This window comes from Cetorhinus maximus, chromosome 14 (assembly GCF_964194155.1).
Source record: "Cetorhinus maximus chromosome 14, sCetMax3.hap1.1, whole genome shotgun sequence".
NCBI lineage: Eukaryota > Metazoa > Chordata > Chondrichthyes > Lamniformes > Cetorhinidae > Cetorhinus > Cetorhinus maximus.
In genome coordinates, this window is record NC_135892.1 from 14,418,306 (window position 1) to 14,436,951 (window position 18,646).

Below are 18,646 nucleotides of genomic sequence, written 5' to 3' on the forward strand. Positions count from 1 at the left end.
GCTAGTATTGGATACTACGATGAAGCACCTTAAAATTGAGGGTGTTTTAAAGGCAAATAAAACATTTTTAAAAAATTAAATAAGTTTCCATCCTTGGGTGACCCAAAGAACATGACATTAGTTTTTTCAATGATGTTTCCCATGTTAATCTTCCTGATGAGTATTCAAGTGCAGAGGTTTCATAATATCTCTGGTGGGTGAAAATGGGAAATGTTGCCCTTAAGCCTGGGAAGCTAAGAACATAAGAGATAGGAGCAGAGTAGACCATTTGGCCCGTCGTGCCCACTCTGCTATTCATTATAATCATGGCTGATCTTGGGCTACAACTCCATTTTCCCACCCATTCTCCACGTCTCTTAATTCCCTGAGACACCAAAAATCTGTCTAACCCAACCTTAAATGTATCAACAATGGAGCATCCACAACCCTCTGGGGGTAGAGAATTCCAAAGATTCACAACCTTTCAAATGAAGTAATTTCTCTTCATCTCAGTCCTAAATGATTGTCCCCTTATCCTGAGACTGTGTCCTCGTGTTTTAGACTTGCTAACCGGTGGAAACAATCGAACCCCCTCAAAATTTTGTAGGTTTCAATGAGATCGCCTCTCACTCTTCGAAACTCCAGAGAATATAAGCCCAATTTACTTAGCCTCTCATCATAGGACAACCACCTCATCCCAGTGACCAATCTAGTGAACATTTGCTGTACCACCTCCAATGCAAGTATATCCTTTCTAAAATGTGGAGAATTTAAGAAAATACTGCACCCAATATTCCAGATGTGGTCTCACCAAAATCCTGTACAACTGTAGCAAGATTTGCTTATTCTTGTACTCCATTCCCCTTGCAATAAAAGCCAATAAAACACATTAGTGAACCAGATGGGTTTTCACAATAATTTATGATAGCTATCATGATCACCATCACTGGGACTAGCTTTATATTTCAGATTTTATTTTTATTAACTGGATTTAAATTACACCAGCTGCCTTGGTGGAATTTGAACCCATGTCCCCAGGGCATTAGCCTGGGGTGCTGGATTACATGTCCATTGACATTTCCACCACGCCACTGTCTCTCCCTTTTTTTCTCAAGCAAAAGGAGTTGTTAAGAGTACTTCAGCTGCGGAAACACAGGGTCTTGTAGAAGCAGTGCATATGGGATACTGTTTATCAAATATTTTAGGGGAAATTCTATACAAGGGGTGTGCTGAAAACAGCTTGCTCATCGAATGTTACATCGATAATCGTTCCTTATGGGATAATGTACACTCTACAAAAAATGTAAGTGAAAAAAGATTAACAATTAATCCTGCTAGCATGATACAAAATTTAGGAAAAAAGGAAATCTTCAAGACCAAATGGACTTAGACAAGTCATCAATTATCTAGTTGTTTCCAAAAAGAGATTATTTGGGATCCTAGAAGAGGGATGCCTTGTAGAATGCATTATAGAGAAAGAGAAAGATAATTTTTTTCTTCAATTTGTTTTGAAACACTGTTTGTGAATATAAATTAAGGTTTATTTAAAAGAATAAAAAAGGGAATCTGTTAATTGTAAAAGCAAAATACTGCGGATGCTGGAAATTTGAAACAAAAACAGAAAATGCTGGAAAAATTCAGCAGGTCTAACAGCATCTGTGGAGAGAAAGACAGTTAACGTTTCGAGTCCATATGACTCTTCTTCAGAGCTAAAGAGAAGTAAAAATGTGATGAAATTTATACTGTTTAAGGGGAGTGGAGCAGGTGAAGCTGGATAGAAGGCCAGTGATAGGTGGGGGCAAAGGAGAGATTGACAAAGGTGTCATGAACAAAAGGACAAACGGGGTATTAATGACAGTGGTAAGGCTAAAGAAGGTGTTGACAGTGGCATTAAGGTAAGAAAGCAGAATGTGATAATAGCAGGACAAGGGTAAGTACTCTGAAAAGAATAACATGAACAAGTGACAGATGGCCCTTGTGGGGGTGGGGTGGGGGCAGGGAACAGTGGTGGGGAAAAAAGATCAAAAATAGGATAAAAGGTGGGGATAAAACAATGAATAAAAATGAAAATAAATAAAAATAAAAATAAATGGATAAAAAATAAAAAGTAAATAATAAATAAAAATGAATATTGAAAAAAGGGATAAAAAAAGGGGGGGAATAGAGGAGAGAGTTCATGGTCTGAAGTTGTTGAATTCAATGTTAAGTCTGGAAGGCTGTAAAGTGCTTAAGTGGAAGATGAGGTGCTGTTCCTTCAGTTTGCATTGGGCTTCACTGGAACATTGCAACAGGCCAAGGATGGGCATGTGGGCATGAGAGCAGGGTGGTGTGTTGAAATGGCAAGCGACAGGAAGGTCTGGGTCATGCTTGCGGACAGACTGAAGATGTTCTGCAAAGCGGTCAGCCAGTCTGCGTTTGGTCTCTCCACTGTAGAGGAGACTGCATTGGGAGCAGCGAATGCAGCAGACCAAGTTAAAGGAGGTGCAAGTGAAGCGTTGTTTCACCTGAAAGGAGTGCACTCCCGAGGTTGCCCACCCACTGTGATTGACAGGGCCCTCAACTGCTTCCGACCCATCTCCTGCGCCTCTGCCCTCACACCTTCCTCTCCCTTCAAGAGCCATGATAGGGTCCCCCTTATCCTCACTTTTCACCCCACCAGCCTCCGCATTCAAAAGTTCATCCTCGGCCATTTCCGCCAACTCCAGCATGATGCCACCACCAAACACCTCTTCCCCTCACCCCCGTCTGTATTCTGTAGGGACCGTTCCCTCCAGGGCACCCTGGTTCATTCCTCCATCACCCCCAACACCTGTTCCCTTCCCACGGCACCTTCCCATGCAATTGCAGAAGGTGCAACACCTGCCCCTTTACCTCCTCCCTCCTCACTGTCCAAGGGCCCAAGCACTCCTTTCAGGTGAAGCAATGCTTCACTTGCACTTCCCTCAATTTGTTTTACTGCATTCGCTGCTCCCAATGTGGTCTCCTCTACACTGGAGAGACCAAACGCAGACTGGGTGACCACTTCGTGGAACACCTCTGGTTTGTCCGCAAGGATGACCCAGACCTTCCTGTCGCTCGCCATTTCAACACACCACCCTGTAGTGGTTGGGGTGCGTCACATGAATTCAGAGCTTTGAGCAAGTTATCTGTTCATATGTAAATGAAAGGCTGTAAAATAGGAGCATAGCATAATAGGAGTAGGCCATTCGAACTACTGAGACTGCTCCGCCATTCAATAAGGTCATGGCTGATCTGATCATAGCCTCAAATTCACTTTCCTGCTTGTCCCCCATAATCCTTGACTCAAATTTACTTCAAAAATCTACTTAACTCAACATTGAATATATTCAAAGACAGCCTCCATTGCTCACTGGGTAGAGAATTCCAAAGATTAACGAACCTCAGAGAAGAAATTCCACCTTATCTCCATCTTAAATGGGAGAGCCTCTTGTTTTGAGACCATGCCCCCGAAACATCCTCTCAGCATCTACTGCATCAAGCACCCTTAGCATCTTTTTTTCAATAGGATTACCTCTCATTCTTCTAAACTCCAATGAGTATAGGCCCAACCTTTCCTCATAAGATAAGATAACCCTTTTATCCCAGGAATCAGCCTAGTGAACCTTCTCTGAACTGCCTCCAATGCAAGTACATCCCTTCTTAAATAAGGTCACAACTATACACTGTACTCTAGGTATGGTCTTCCCAATGCCTTGTATATTTGTAGCAAGACTTCCCTACTTTTATACTCTGTCCCCCTTGCAATAAAGGCCAACATTTGATATGCCTTACTATTAACTTGTTGTATCTGCAAGCTAACTTTTTGTAATTCATGTATGAGTATATCCAGATCCCTCAGTAATTCACCATTCTGTAGTCTCTCTACGTTTAAGTAACATTCTGCTAATTCTATTCTTCCTAATAAAGTGGATAACTCCCCCTTTTCCACATTTTTACCCACTCACTTAATCCATCTATTTCCTTTTGCAGGGCCTTTGTATCCTCCTCACAACTTGTTTTCCCACCTATTTTTGTAATCATCAAATTTGGCTACACTACACTCTGTCCCTTCATCCAAGTCATTAATATTGATTATAAATAGTTGAGGCCCCAGCACTGATCTCTGTAGCATCCCACTAGTTAGTGCCAGTTTGAAAATGACGCGTTTATCCTGACTATTTTCCGTTAGTTCGCCAATTCTCTGTCTGTGCTATTGTATTACCCCAACACCATGAGCTCCTATCTTGTGTAGTAACCTTTTACATGACACCTTATTTAGTGCCCTTTGGAAATCCAAATACACTACATCTACTAGCTCCCCTTTATCTATCCTGCTTTGTCACATACTTAAAGAACTCTTAAAAAAAAATTGAACAAAGATGAGAAAAAAATCTTTAAAAATAGATACGATTTATATGGACTGGTTTGCAAACAGTTTATTGCATCAGTATTGAAACCATCAATAACCATTGATTTGATTGTTTGGATTCGTTTATTTATTCATTCATGGATGTGGGCACCGCTGGCTAGACCAGCATTTATTGCCCTTCCCTAATTGCCCTTGGGAAGGTGGTGGTGAGCCGCTTTCTTGAATTGCTGCAGTCCATGTGGTGTAGGTACACACACAGTGCTGTTAGGGAGGGAGTTCCAGGATTTTGACCCAGTGACAGTGAAGGAATGGCAATAAAGTTCCAAGTCAGGATGGTGTGTGCCTTGGAGGGGAACATCCAGGTGATGGTGTTCCCGTGCATCTGCTGCTCTTGTCCTTCTAGGTGGTAGAGGTCGTGGGTTTGGAAGATTCATATATTAAAGCAATTTTCTTATCCCTTTGGGTCAGCTGATTCAATCAGATAAAATTCTAATAAAATATTCCAAAACACTACTGTATACACTGTTGGAATACAATACTAAGTGAGCTCCCAATAATCTTCTGTAAAACCACTCTGGAAAAACTTGTGATGACTCCTGTATAAATCACAATGTCACTTCTGGTAATTCCAAAGGGATTACCCTTGTGAGAGATAAACAACAGCAATGGTAGAATGCTGTGAGCCCACAGTATGTTTGAATTTCTTTACAAATTAAACAGTCCATATGACACAAACTAACAGGCACTCAGTCAATTAAAGGCTGTCATCTGAATTACCAAGATCAGGTGACATTTACATATATCTCAGAGTTTGCTTTTGTAGTTTGCAATGCTATCTGAACCCCCCGATTGTGTTACAACCTTGTAACTCAATTCCATGTATTTACTAGACATGTATAGTATTATGTACAACACCAGAAGTCTATTTATGTTAAATGTTGTACGGAAAATTTCACACGACGCATATCAATGTCTTCCCTTCATTGAAGGCACGGCATCACTGGTTTTCCATGTCATAGGATAAAATTCATACACAAGCTCCCTCTAATACAAAGGGTTTTGTAAGAGGCATACAAAGAAAGGGATTATGTTATATATTCACAAGAAGCCATCAGAATTATATATTCAATAAGAGGTCATGCTGTATTGGTGAGCACAATCACAACACTCTAGTCAAGTGTATATATTTAGTTTTGCTGTCTGTTTTGCTATTAAAATTGGTTCAAAGTAAGGACAATCTACTTATAATTTGAAAAAAATCCAATGCAACAAACAGGGTAAAGCAACAAAATAACAGGTATTAAAATTAAATTTCAGATCTTCCCAATGCCTCAATGGGCAGATGTACTGCATGGTAGCCAAACAAATCAGGGAATCTCAGGTTTCATTCCTCGTCTATAATTGAATTAACTTATCCCGGTTCTGACAGTGTTAAGGGCACCACTAAAAGGTCGAGGAGGGGAAAACATAGCCCAGGGCTCACATTCTTGATCACTGTGCATTAACCATGGCTTGCATGTGTAGATGTTAGGTAAGAGCAGGATCAGATTTAACTACAGTATTATGCTTATATTGGTTGAACAGCTTACTGAAGGTCAATACCCCAAGTCAGAGATGAACAGTAGACATTTAGCTGAGTTACTGAAGGTTGTTGTACCTATGAAATTATCCACTAGCGAAGAATGATAAAGCACAGGAGGCTGCCAATTGGTTCATTGTGCTTGTGCTGGCATGGGTCACAAATTTCAGGAAAGGGGAGAAAATTGAGAAAATACCTGAAAATGGCAATGGATGGATGGGTGGGGAGAGGATTAACCTTGTTCAAAATCAAAATACATTTATTTCCCATTGGCTGGAAAAATAAATGCTGTAGTTTAGCTCATAAGCTGTAAAATATGTCTCTCAGAATGATTGAAACTGGTTCCTTTAAGGAAGGCACTTAATTTACATCTATAAACTGGCTATTTTTTTAAAAAAAAGTGATCACCAATTCTGTAACAGGAAAATGAACTCACATTCAAGATCAGAGCCTTTCAATGAAATACACGGTCAAATTACATTTGGATATTAATCTAAAATCAACCGTGTATTTCATAAAACATTAGGAATCCAGAGACTATTCATTGGAAAAGTATTTTCATTTAGCTATTTCACAATTTGATTAACCCATTTGCCAGGTACATGGAGGTGACCTTTATTCAGATATCAGTACAATTAAAAAGGGTTCTGCTCTGTTTCACAAATGGTGCAACTTTTGAACCTTCTTTGTGAGTACGAGTACAAGTAAAATGACATTAAAAGAGCTAAATAAACAAAAAGAAACAAACTGCAGCTGCTTGAAATCTGAAAATAAATGCAAAAAAGCTGGACATACTCTGTGGATCAGGCAGTATCTGTAGAGAGACAGGTGGTAGTCAAAGATTTTAGGTCCTGAGGAAAGGTTTTAAGACCCAAAACGTTGAGAGACATTTAATTCTCCAGAGAGCTGCCTAGCCTGATGAGCACTGCCAGCTTTTCTTGTTTTGGAATTCACGCTATACATGTGCCAGGCATGACCACCTCCAACAAGAGAGAATCTAACCATCGCCCCATGACAGTCAATGGCATTACCATCACTGAATCCCCCACTATCAACATCCTGGGGGGGTTACCACTGGCCAGAAACTGAACTGGACTAGCAATATAAATATTGTGGCTACAAGAGCAGGTCAAAGGCTAGGAATCTTGTGACGAATAACTCACCTCCTGACTCCCCAAAGCCTGTCCACCATCTACATGGCACAAGTCAGGAGTATGATGGAATACTCTTCACTTGCCTGGATGAGTGCAGCTCCAACAACACTCAAGAAGCTCGACACCATCCATGACAAAGCAGCCCTTTTGATTGGCACCACATCCACAAACATTCACTCCCTCCACCACCGATGCAAAGTAACAGCAGTACGTACCATCTACAAGATGCACTGCAGGAATTCACCAAGGCTCCTGATATAGCACCTTCCAAACCCACAAACCATTACGATCTAGAAGGACAAGGGCAGCAGATACTGGGAACACCACCAACTGGAAGTTCCCCTCCAAGCCACTCACCATGGAAATATATCACTGTTCCTTCACTGTCGCTGGGTCAAAATCCTGGAACTCCCTCCCTAATAGCACTATGGGTATACCTACACCACATGGACTGCAGCGGTTCAAGAAGGCAACTAATCACCACCTTCTCAAGGGCAATTAGGGATGGGCAATAAATGCTGGCCTACCCAGCGATGCCCACATGCCATGAATGAATAAAAAAATGATCTGTATCATGAATGTGCTTTAGCCCAGAGTTGAGAAACAGAAAATAATCACTGGACTCAAACACTACCTTGAGATAAAATTACGAGCCGAAGAAAGTGTTGTCCTCTTTGTAAAAGTGCTGGAATGAAAGCGCAGTTCAATCATTTTCCTCGCCAGTACTGGAATATTTTGCTTAATCTTGCTTGACTGCTTAAAATCATCTCCCCAAGTTTTAGATACTTAGCAGGCTATGTGCAATTAAAAAACTGAAGGAAGGGCATAAATGCAGCTAATAAAAAGGAAATCAAAGCAAATGAGAACAGGCAGATGTATTATATGATAAAATAAAGAATCAAGAATGAGAGGCCTGTGCTGTAAAAACAGGTGTAAAGGGATTAAAGGATTAACTCCTGGTCAGGGCATTATGCATGGTGCAGTATTCATGGAGATAATGATAAGGCAATTCACACCCAGGTTAGGTGTAAAAAGGCTTAGATGTGTTTGCATATTGAGTGCCAGTTAGTTGCCATATCAGAAGTATTTTGAGGGAAAAGTCCAGATTCCAGTTCACAGTTAACTGCCCCTTTATATTCCAACACAATTGTTAATAGCTTTAACAATAGCAGTGAAGTAAATAGCAACATTGCCCCTGGACAAGCCAAGATCCACGTGTTCTTCAGAGAATTCCACAATCTCAACAGCAACAACGCCAGCAAATCAAAAGATAGCCACCAGCAGCTCTGGCCACAATTCTGCAGAGATTCCACAGTGCCAGCAGCCACAGACTACACCCCAAAAAATATTTCTTGAAGTGATTCCTCAGAAAGTGAAACTAACATGAAGCACTGTATTTTAATTGCCAAACACATCCTGATGATGTCTTACAATGCTGGCTGCCAATAATAGAAATGCTGAAAACGCTGAGATAATTCATCAAACCAATAGATGAATGTGGGTTAAAATTTTAAGTGGATGCTGATCCATTTTTAAACCACTGAAAAATATGCACTTTACAGTTTCTGTTTCCTTCCTTGGAGACACTCACTTGCCTAAGTTCAGGGAGCTGAGAGGGAGAATACTGGAGCAAAGGCCTAAGGGTCTTGAAGTTCAGAGCACTGATAAGCTTCCTCTGCTCCTCCAGCTATCATTAAGCATTAGCTTGCAGGGTTATTGGAGATACGGGTGAAAAGTCCCAGCTCCCATTAACAGGTTTACCCCTCTGGGTCAGCCAAGCTGGCTAGTGAATCAACATTACCCTGGAATATTGCGAACCTGCCTGGCTCAGCTATCAAATTATTAAGTCTACCACGGCAAATTAGAGCCACCAAAATTTTAAAAAACACTTTTCTTACCTCCTTTTGAGGAAAATAGTCACTAATTGGTCATTAGACAACTGACAAGTGTAGACAAGCCCACACTGAGGGTTCAGCAGGTACCTGGAGCTCGAGTGGCATCATGAGCACCACAATACCCCATGAAGTATGAGTACTATACTCCCGACCATAGCACTGACACACAACATGACTCTTCAAACTATGCTTTTACTTGTCGCATGAGTGGAACTTCAATAGCAGTTGCTTGTTTCTCTGAAGTCCAACCCATTAGAACAAAAGGGAAGAATAGGTAAAGGCCACGAGTACAATAATACTAACTACTTTTGCAAAAAAGTTAATTGGTTTAGTAGCCATTAAACAGACTTTAGAGTTGAAAAGAAGTGAACATTGTTCAATGATGTACAAAGATCATCTCAGTTAAACCTGGAAAATGCCATTTGAAAGGCAGGAACAAAAAATGTCTAAATGAAAGGAAGATCAGTTGAGTATGAAGGGACGAATACTGCAGAAAATTCAGTGTGACATCTAAGATCTATTTACAACCCATTAAGTTTGTTTAGTGGATATTACGGCTATAAGCTGTACTACAAATAATTAATATACTTGGACTTATATTGTATTCCTTTATTTATAAACCTACCTAAGAGATCATGCCAGAACTTCATTAATCACTGGTTAGGCCTCAGCTAGAGTGCTGGGGAGAGTTCTGGGCTCTACACTTCAGGAAAGATATAAAGGCCTTAGAAAGGGTACAGAGGAGGTTTACCAGGATATTACAAGGGATGAGGGGCTTCAGTAATGAGGACAGGTTGAAAAAGTTGGAACGGAGAAGGTTACAAGGTGACGTAATTGAGGTTTTCAAGATGAAGGAAAAGAGAGGCTTTTAGCAGGTACAAGGGAAGCAAATCAGCGGAGGCATTAGTGGAGCACAGAAAGTGCAGGGTGGAGCTTAAGAAAGCAATTAGGAGAGCAAAGAGGGGATATGAGAAAGCTCTGGCTGGTAAAAGTAGGGAAAATCCCAAGATATTCTATAAGTATATCAATGGGAAGGGGATAACCAGGGAAAGAGTAGGGCCTATTAGGGACCAAGGGGGCAATCTTTGGGTGGAGCCAGAGGACATCGGGGGGAGTGTTGAACAAATACTTCACATCAGTCTTCACCCAAGAGAATGAGGATGAAGGTATCGAACTCGGGGAGAGAGACTGCGAGGTTCTTGAGCAAATTGATATAGGCAGTGACAAGGTATTGGAGGTGTTGGCAGGCTTAAAAGTGGACAAATCTCCAGGTCCGGATGATTTGTGTCCCAGACTGCTGAGGGAGGCAAGGGAGGTGATTGCAGGGGCTCTGACCCAAATTTTTAATTCCTCTCTGGCCACGGGGGAGGTGCCAGAGGACTGGAGAACAGGTGATGTGGTTCCGCTATTTAAGAAGGGTTGTAGAGATAAGCCAGGGAACTACAGGACAGTGAGTCTCACGTCAATGGTAGGGAAATTATTGGAGAAAATTCTGAAGGAGAGAATCTCTCTCCACCTGGAGAGGCAAGGTTTGATCAGGGATAGTCAGCATGGCTTTGTCAGAGGGAGGTCATGCCTAACAAATTTGATTGAATTTTTTGAGGAGGTGACCAGGTGTGTAGATGAGGGTAGTGCAGTTGATGTAGTTCATATGGATTTCAGCAAAGCCTTTGACAAGGTCCCACATGGGAGACTTATAAAGAAGGCAAATTGGAAGTGATTGGAAGCCAGTGTCCAGTGGCATACCACAGGGATCTGTGCTGGGTCTCCTACTATTCGTCATTTATATAAACGACATAGATGACTATATGGGGGGGGGGTAGGATTAGTAAGTTTGCAGATGACACAAAGATTAGTCGGGCGGTTAACAGTGAGGTTGAATGTCTTGGGCTACAGGAAGATATAGACGGGATGGTCAAATGGGCAGATAAGTGGCAGATGGAATTTAACCCTGAAAAGTGTGAGGTGATACACTTTGGAAGAAGTAATTTGACAAGGAAGTATTCAATGAGCGGCATGACACTAGGAAGTTCTGAGGAACAAAGGGACCTTGGTGTGTGTGTCCACAGATCTCTGAAGGCGGAGGGGCATGTTAGTGGGATGGTGAAAAAGGCACATGGGACACTTGCCTTTATCAATCGAGGCATAGATTACCAAAGTAGGGAGATCATGTTGGAGTTGTATAGAGCCTTGGTGAGGTCACAGCTGGTGTACTGTGTGCAGTTCTGGTTGCCACATTATGGGAAGGATGTGATTGCACTGGAGGGGGTGCAGAGGAGATTCACCAGGATGTTGCCTGGGATGAAACATTTAAGATATGAAGAGAGGTTGGATAGACTTGGGTTGTTTTTGTTGGAGCAGAGAAGACTGAGGGGCGACCTGATCGAGGTGTACAAGATTATGAGGGGCATGGACAGGGTGGATAGGGAGCAACTGTTCCCCTTAGTTGAAGGGTCAGTCACAAGGGGACACAAGTTCAAGGTGAGGGGCAGGAGGTTTAGGGGGGATGTGAGGAAAAACTTTTTTACCCAGAGGGTGGTGACGGTCTGGTATGCGCTGCCTGGGAGGGTGGTGGAGGCGGGTTGCCTCACATCCTTTAAAAAGTACCTGGATGAACAGTTGGCACGTCATAACATTCAAGGCTATGGGCCAAGTGCTGGTAAATGGGATTAGGTAGGCAGGTCAGGTATTTCTCACATGTCGGTGTAGATTCGATAGACCGAAGGGCCTCTTCTGCACTGTGATTCTGTAACTCTGAGAGGTTTTGTTAGAGTAAATAGTGTAGTCACTGTTGTAAAGTAGGAAACATAACAGCCACACAACCAGCTCCCACAAACAGCAATGTGATAATGACCAGGTAATCTGTTTTTGTGATGTTGCTTTGAGAGATAAATATTGGCCAGAACACAAGGGAGAACTCCCCAGCTCTTCTTTGAAATAGTGCCATGGGGTCTTTCACAGTCACCAGAGAGGGCATACATGGTCTTGGTTTAACATCTCATCTGAAAGACAACACCTCCTACAGTGTAGCACTCCCTCAGTATTGCACTGGAGAGTTAGCCTTGAACTTGTGCTCAAGTCCTGGAGTAGGATATGAACCCACAGCCTTCTGATTCAGGGGCAAGAGTGCTACAGCAGCAGACACCAAAATGCATGATACCATAAAATTATTCCCATAAGGCAAGTTTGCCTTCTACCCTCCTTATTTGACAGGTTTCTCCAAAGAGAAATCACCTGTGCTGAATCTGTTATCAATCACTGTCTTGAGATATACCTTGCCATAATTGCCACTTGAAAAATGAGGGAAAAAAATCAGGTTCGACACAGCTCCCCTAACTGATAGACATCTAGTAAACTGATGCTTTTCCCACAGGTACCTGTAATGACAACATTTGTTCCTTCCAACACCTGAAATCACATGGATATAGACACAATGGGGTTTAGGAGTACAGATTGTACCGTGATCCAGAATGTACAACCGCTGTAGTGTTCAAGCAGTTGCTTCTGGTTATCTAGCAACATTCTCATGAAGCAAAGTGATCTTTCTGGCTCTTTGGTTTCTGTATGGGACATACTGTATAAGTATGTTCCCAATTATCCAGCAGGTCGAATACTCCTTTATGTAACTGGCAAGTGTGAAACAGTGTGGTTTGGCTGATTTTTCCACAACGAGATGTTACAGTAGCACATTGCTGACAAGTCCTTGTAGTTTTTTTTGCCCAAAGAGAAGGTCTGTCTTGAATGAGTGCTCAACGCCCTATACAACAGAAAACAAATCCTGTTTCATCGCAGCTGAAAATGTTTTCAAATAGTTTGTCATTTAAAATCAAAAGTATTACCAGAAGCCACTAGCTGCAGAAAGTCCATGTTTTGTTGTGATCAATTTTACAGCATGTGTTGTTCCTTTGTTTCAATCTTTGCAACCAGCTTAAAATCATGTTTTCCCATAGCAAGTGAGCGTTGTTTACCTTTTCCAGTTGTATAACTGTGTTGATTATTGCTTGGACATTTCACCTTCATCCTTGCCTTCCCTCCTGTTTCTGATGAGAATACACGTCTGCTTTTATCTTTTCTCTGTCTTTAACGAACAAACGTGAATTCAGAAGTGCCAAAACGCAGTGCTGTATCACGGATTTGCACTACTTAAATTCAGACAGCATTCTTGGTTCCTTGGCAGCCACGGTGCTACTCTCATTGCTGACCTACTTGAAAAATGCTAAACAGGTACAAACTATAGAACTAATGATGTACAATTTACAATAGTTTCAATAACCACAAAGATGTCGATATGTAAAAATGGGGTTGCCCTGTTCATTAAGTTTGCAAAGAGGATGACAGGCTGCTATACATCCATTCAGTTTGTCAAATGCATACTCAGCCTCAGTTTAAAATTATTACATCGTCATTAATCCATTAGAGAACTGTTTGGTGTTCCAGTTTTGTCTGATGTGTTACGACTGGGGTGGGAGGAGTGCGCAGTTTGACTAGCCCCACTACCCCATAGTTCACACCATTAGTTTAAAAGTTTGATACACTCACCAAAACGGCCAATTGTTTACCTTCACTACTGATACCCAAAATAAGAGAGACTATAACCAGGTTTCTTTCAATAAACAATAAACTGCTTTCTAGACAGGCTCGAGGAATATCTGCAGGCACTCTATTCTAGCACGTAGAGCAACTCAGAAGCAGCTTATATTCACTTCCGGCTGCAGACTGGCCCTAGACTGCAAAAAGGCTGCTGTCTTCCTTCACAAGTAGTTGGTCCTTCTCCGTCTCAAAGCAAAACCAAAACCAACTTTTAACATAGTTTTTCCAGACATGGTTTTTTTTTCCCAGAGCCATAAACTACCATGTGACCCTGTCTGTACACAGTCCACCAGGATCAAGAGGTTCCCAGCTTCTTTACAACTGCTTAATTATCTTTTCTTGTAAATGGATATCTCTTCCAAGAAAAGCAATCAGTGTTCTTGCATTAACCGTTTAAAGAACAGTATCTTTTAAAAAAACACATTATTCCAGAGTGTTCTTAGTAGAACCATACCACAATTCCATAGATAACCAATTTGTGTTTTAGGGTGCAATTTATCTTGAACTTAGAAACAAAGGAAGTGTGTGTGTGCTTGGACACAGGTCTAAAACTGCACTCCTGGTTGGCTAACTGTAACTGTGAATGTGCTGTTAGGAATACTACTTCTCTCATATCAACTTATATTTATATAGTGCCTTTAACCGCAGCAAAATATCCCACACTAAGTTTAAAATACACTGATGTCTACAATGGCACTTCACACTGGGCTAGAATGTTTCTACATCTGGTGCAAAGTCCAGGTAATGGAAGATGTTATAGTCATTTGATAGTACAGAGCTTGAGTATTGCTGGAAAAAAAGAGACTTTTTGTTGAAGCTTTTTGTCTTGCACACATCAGGATAATTCGCAAAAATACCAAATGTATTTGGTATATAACCATAACTCTAATGTTAAGACCATAAGACAGAGGAGCAGAAATTAGGCCATTCGGCCCATCGAGCCTGCTCCGCCATTCAATCATGGCTGATAAGTTTCTCAACCCCATTCTCCCGTCTTCTCCCCGTAACCTTTGATCCCCTTACCAATCAAGAACCTATCTATCTCGGTCTTAAATACACTCAATGACCTGGCCTCCACAGCCTTCTGCGGCAATGAATTCCATAGATTCACCACTCTCTGGCTAAAGAAGTTTCTCCTCATCTCTGTTCTGAAAGGTCTTCCCTTTACTCTGAGGCTGTAACCTCGGGTCCTAGTCTCTCCTACTAATGGAAACATCTTCCCTACGTCCACTCTAGCCGGGCCTTTCAGTATTCTGTAAGTTTCAATCAGATCCCCCCTCATCCTTCTAAACTCCATCGAGTATAGACCCAGAGTCCTCAAAAGTTCCTCATATGTTAAACCTTTCATTCCTGGGATCGTTCTCGTGAACCTCCTCTGGACCCTCTCCAGGGCCAGAACATCCTTCCTGAGATACGGGGTCCAAAATTGCTCACAATATTCTAAGTGTGGTCTGACCAGAGCTTTATAAAGCCTCAGCAGCACATCCCTGCTTTTATATTCTAGTCCTCTTGAAATAAATGCCAACATTGCATTTGCCTTCCTAACTAGCGACTCAACCTGCAAGTTAACCTTAAGAGAATCCTGGACTAGGACTCCCAAGTCCCTTTGCACTCCAGATTTCTGAATTCTCTCCCCATTTAGAAAATAGTCTATGCCTCTATTCTTCCTACCAAAGTGCATGACCTCACATTTCCCCACATTGTATTCCATCTGCCACTTCTTTGCCCATTCTCCTAACCTGTCCAAATCCTTCTGCAGCCTCCCCATCTCCTCAATACTACCTGTCCCTCCACCTATCTTTGTATCATCTGCAAACTTAGCCAGAATGCCCTCATTTCCTTCATCTAGATCATTAATGTATAAAGTGAAAAGTTGTGGTCCCAACACTGACCCCTGCGGAACTCCACTAGTCACCGGCCGCCATCCTGAGAAGGACCCCCTTGTCCCCACTCTCTGCCTCCTGCCAGACAGCCAATCTTCTATCCATGCTAGTACCTTGCCTCTAACACCATGGGCTCTTATCTTACTGAGCAGCCTCCTGTGCGGCACCTTGTCAAAGGCCTTCTAGAAGTCCAAGTAGATAACATCCATTGGCTCTCCTTTGTCTAACCTATTCGTTACCTCCTAAACAGATTTGTCAGGCATGACCTCCCCTTGATGAAACCATGCTGACTTTGCCCGATTTTACCATTCACTTCCAAGTATTCTGAAATCTCATCCCTAATAATGGACTCTAAAATCTTACCAACGACCGAGGTCAGGCTAATCGGCCTGTAATTTCCCGTCTTTTGCCTCACTCCCTTCTTAAACAGGGGGGTGACATTAACGATTTTCCAGTCCTCTGGGACCTTCCGTGACTCCAGTGATTCCTGAAAGATCACCACTAACGCCTCCACTATCTCTTCAGCTATCTCCTTCAGAACTCTGGGGTGTAATCCATCTGGTTCAGGTGATTTATCCACCTTCAGACCTTTTAGTTTTCCTAGCACCTTCTCCTTGGTAATGGCCACCACACTCACCTCTGCCCCCCAACTCTCTTGAACTTTGGGGATGTTACTCGTGTCTTCCACCGTGAAGACTGACGCAAAGTACCTATTCAGTTCCTCCGCCATTTCTTCGTTCCCCACTACTACTTCTCCAGCGTCATTTTCCAGCTGCCCAATGTCCACTTTTGCTTCTCTCTTACCCTTTATAGATCTAAAAAAACTCTTGCAATCTTCTTTTATATTACTGGCTAGTTTACCCTCATATTTAATCTTCTCCCTCCTTATTTCTTTTTTGGTTGTCCTCTGTTGGTCTTTGTAGGCTTCCCAATCCCCTGGTTTCTCACTGCTCTTCGCCGCATTGTATGCTTTCTCTTTAGCTTTTATGCTGTCCCTGACTTCCCATGTCAGCCATGGTTGCCTCATCCTCCCTTTAGTATGCTTCTTCTTCCTAGGGATGAATTTTTGCTGAGTCCCAAATTACTCCCAGAAACTCCTGCCATTGCTGTTCCACTGTCTTTCCTGCAAGGCTCATCTCCCAGTCAATACTGGCCAGCTCCTCCCTCATTCCTCTGTAGTTGCCTTTATTGAACTGTAATACCGTTACATCTGATTCCAGCTTTTTTCTCTCAAATTGCAGGGTAAATTCTATCATAATATAAGACCATAAGACAGAGGAGCAGAAATTAGGTCATTCGGCCCATCGAGTCTGCTCCGCCATTCAATCATGGCTGATAAGTTTCTCAACCTTATTCTCCCGCCTTCTCCCCGTAACCTTTGATCCCCTTACCAATCAAGAACCTATCTATCTCGGTCTTAAATACACTCAATGACCTGGCCTCCACAGTCTTCTGTGGCAATGAATTCCATAGATTCACCACTCTCTGGCTAAAGAAGTTTCTCCTCACCTCTGTTCTAAAAGGTCTTCCCTTTACTCTGAGGCTGTGCCCGGGTCCTAGTCTCTCCTACTAATGGAAACATCTTCCCCACGTCCATTCTAGCCAGGCCTTTCAGTATTCTGTAAGTTTCAATCAGATCGCCCCTCATCCTTCTAAACTCCATTGAGAATAGACCCAGAGTCCTCAAACGTTCCTCATATGTTAAGCCTTTCATTCCTGGGATCGTTCTCTTGAACCTCCTCTGGACCCTCTCCTTTATAAAAAAAGAATTATAAAAATAAAAATTATGGTCACTTCCTCCTAAGGGTTCCTTCACCTTAAACTCCCTTAACAAATATGCCTCATTAAACATCACTAAATCTAGAATTGCCTGTTCCCTAGTGGGCTCCACCACAAGTGGCTCCAAAAAGCCATCTCGTAGACATTCTACAAATTCCTTTTCTTGGGATCCACTACCAACCTGATTTTCCCAGTCTACCTTCATTTTGAAATCCCCCATGATCACTGTAACCTTGCCTTTCTTACACGCCTTTTCTATCTCCTGGTGTATCTTGTGCCCCACATCCTGACTACTGTTCCGAGGCCTGTACATAACTCCCATTATGGTTTTTTTACCTTTGCGATTCCCCAACTCTACCCACACAGATTCTGCATCATCTGACCTTATGTCGTTTCTTGCTTTCGATTTAATTTCATTTCTTACTAACAAAGCAACCCCACCTCCTCTGCCAACCTGCCTATCTTTTCGATAGGATGCATATCCTTGGATATTTAGCTCCCAGTCCTGATCCCCTTGCAGCCATGTCTCCGTGATGCCCACCACATCATACCTGCCAATTTCAATCTGCACCACAAGCTCATTTACCTTATTTCGTATAATGCGTGCATTCAGATACAACACCTTCAGTCCTGTATTTCCCATCACCTTTCTCATTGTCGTCCCTTTATCTGATGTGCTTGAAGTTAGACTCCTAGCCCATTCCAAACACTCAGTCCTATTTTGTGTTCTGGAGAATTTAATAGCATCTCCTGGGCTCTCCTTTCTTTCCAGTTTTTTCATAATTTTCCATAAAGTTGAATCCACCCCCCACATGCTAACCTGCTGCTTTGTTTCCCATTAGTCATGCTTCTTGGAGCTTTACCCTTCCCTTCCCCCTCACTTTCTAGTTTAAAGTCCTGTTGACCACCCTATTTACCCTTTTCGCTAGAACATTGGTCCCAGATCGGTTCAGGTGGAGACCGTTCCAACTGTACAGATCCCTCCTGTTTCAATACTGATGCCAGTGCCCCATGAAATGGAACCCTCTTTCCTGCACCATTCTTTTACCCACGTGTTTACTTCCATTATTCTCGCGTCCCTATGCCAATTTGCACGTGGCTCGGGTAGTAATCCGGAGATTATAACCCTTGAGGACCTGTTCCTTAATTTTCTTTAATGTTGGTCCCTTTACATTTGGTATTCTTGTGAATTGCCCTATTGAGTGCAAGTTGAAAAGTTTCAACAAAAAGTCGTTTTTTTTTCAGGAAGACTTTATATTGATATTGGGATAATTTTGTGTGTTCAACCAGTGGGTGATAACTTTGTGTAGTGGATTGCAAGCTCTTTACAGAAAACATCTTATTTTCATTCCATTATGACATGAAAGTGAGGTGGAATTTGCAAAGAGTATGCGATTCTACTCAACAGATTACCACAC

The 18,646-nt window shown here is 42.1% G+C and overlaps 1 protein-coding gene across 1 annotated transcript in view; it reads right to left on the reverse strand.

The window, feature by feature from the left end:
• ehbp1 (EH domain binding protein 1) overlaps positions 1-18,646 on the reverse strand; it is a 387,240-nt gene that overhangs the window by 99,307 nt on the left and 269,287 nt on the right. The gene's annotated exons all lie outside the window — the stretch shown is intronic.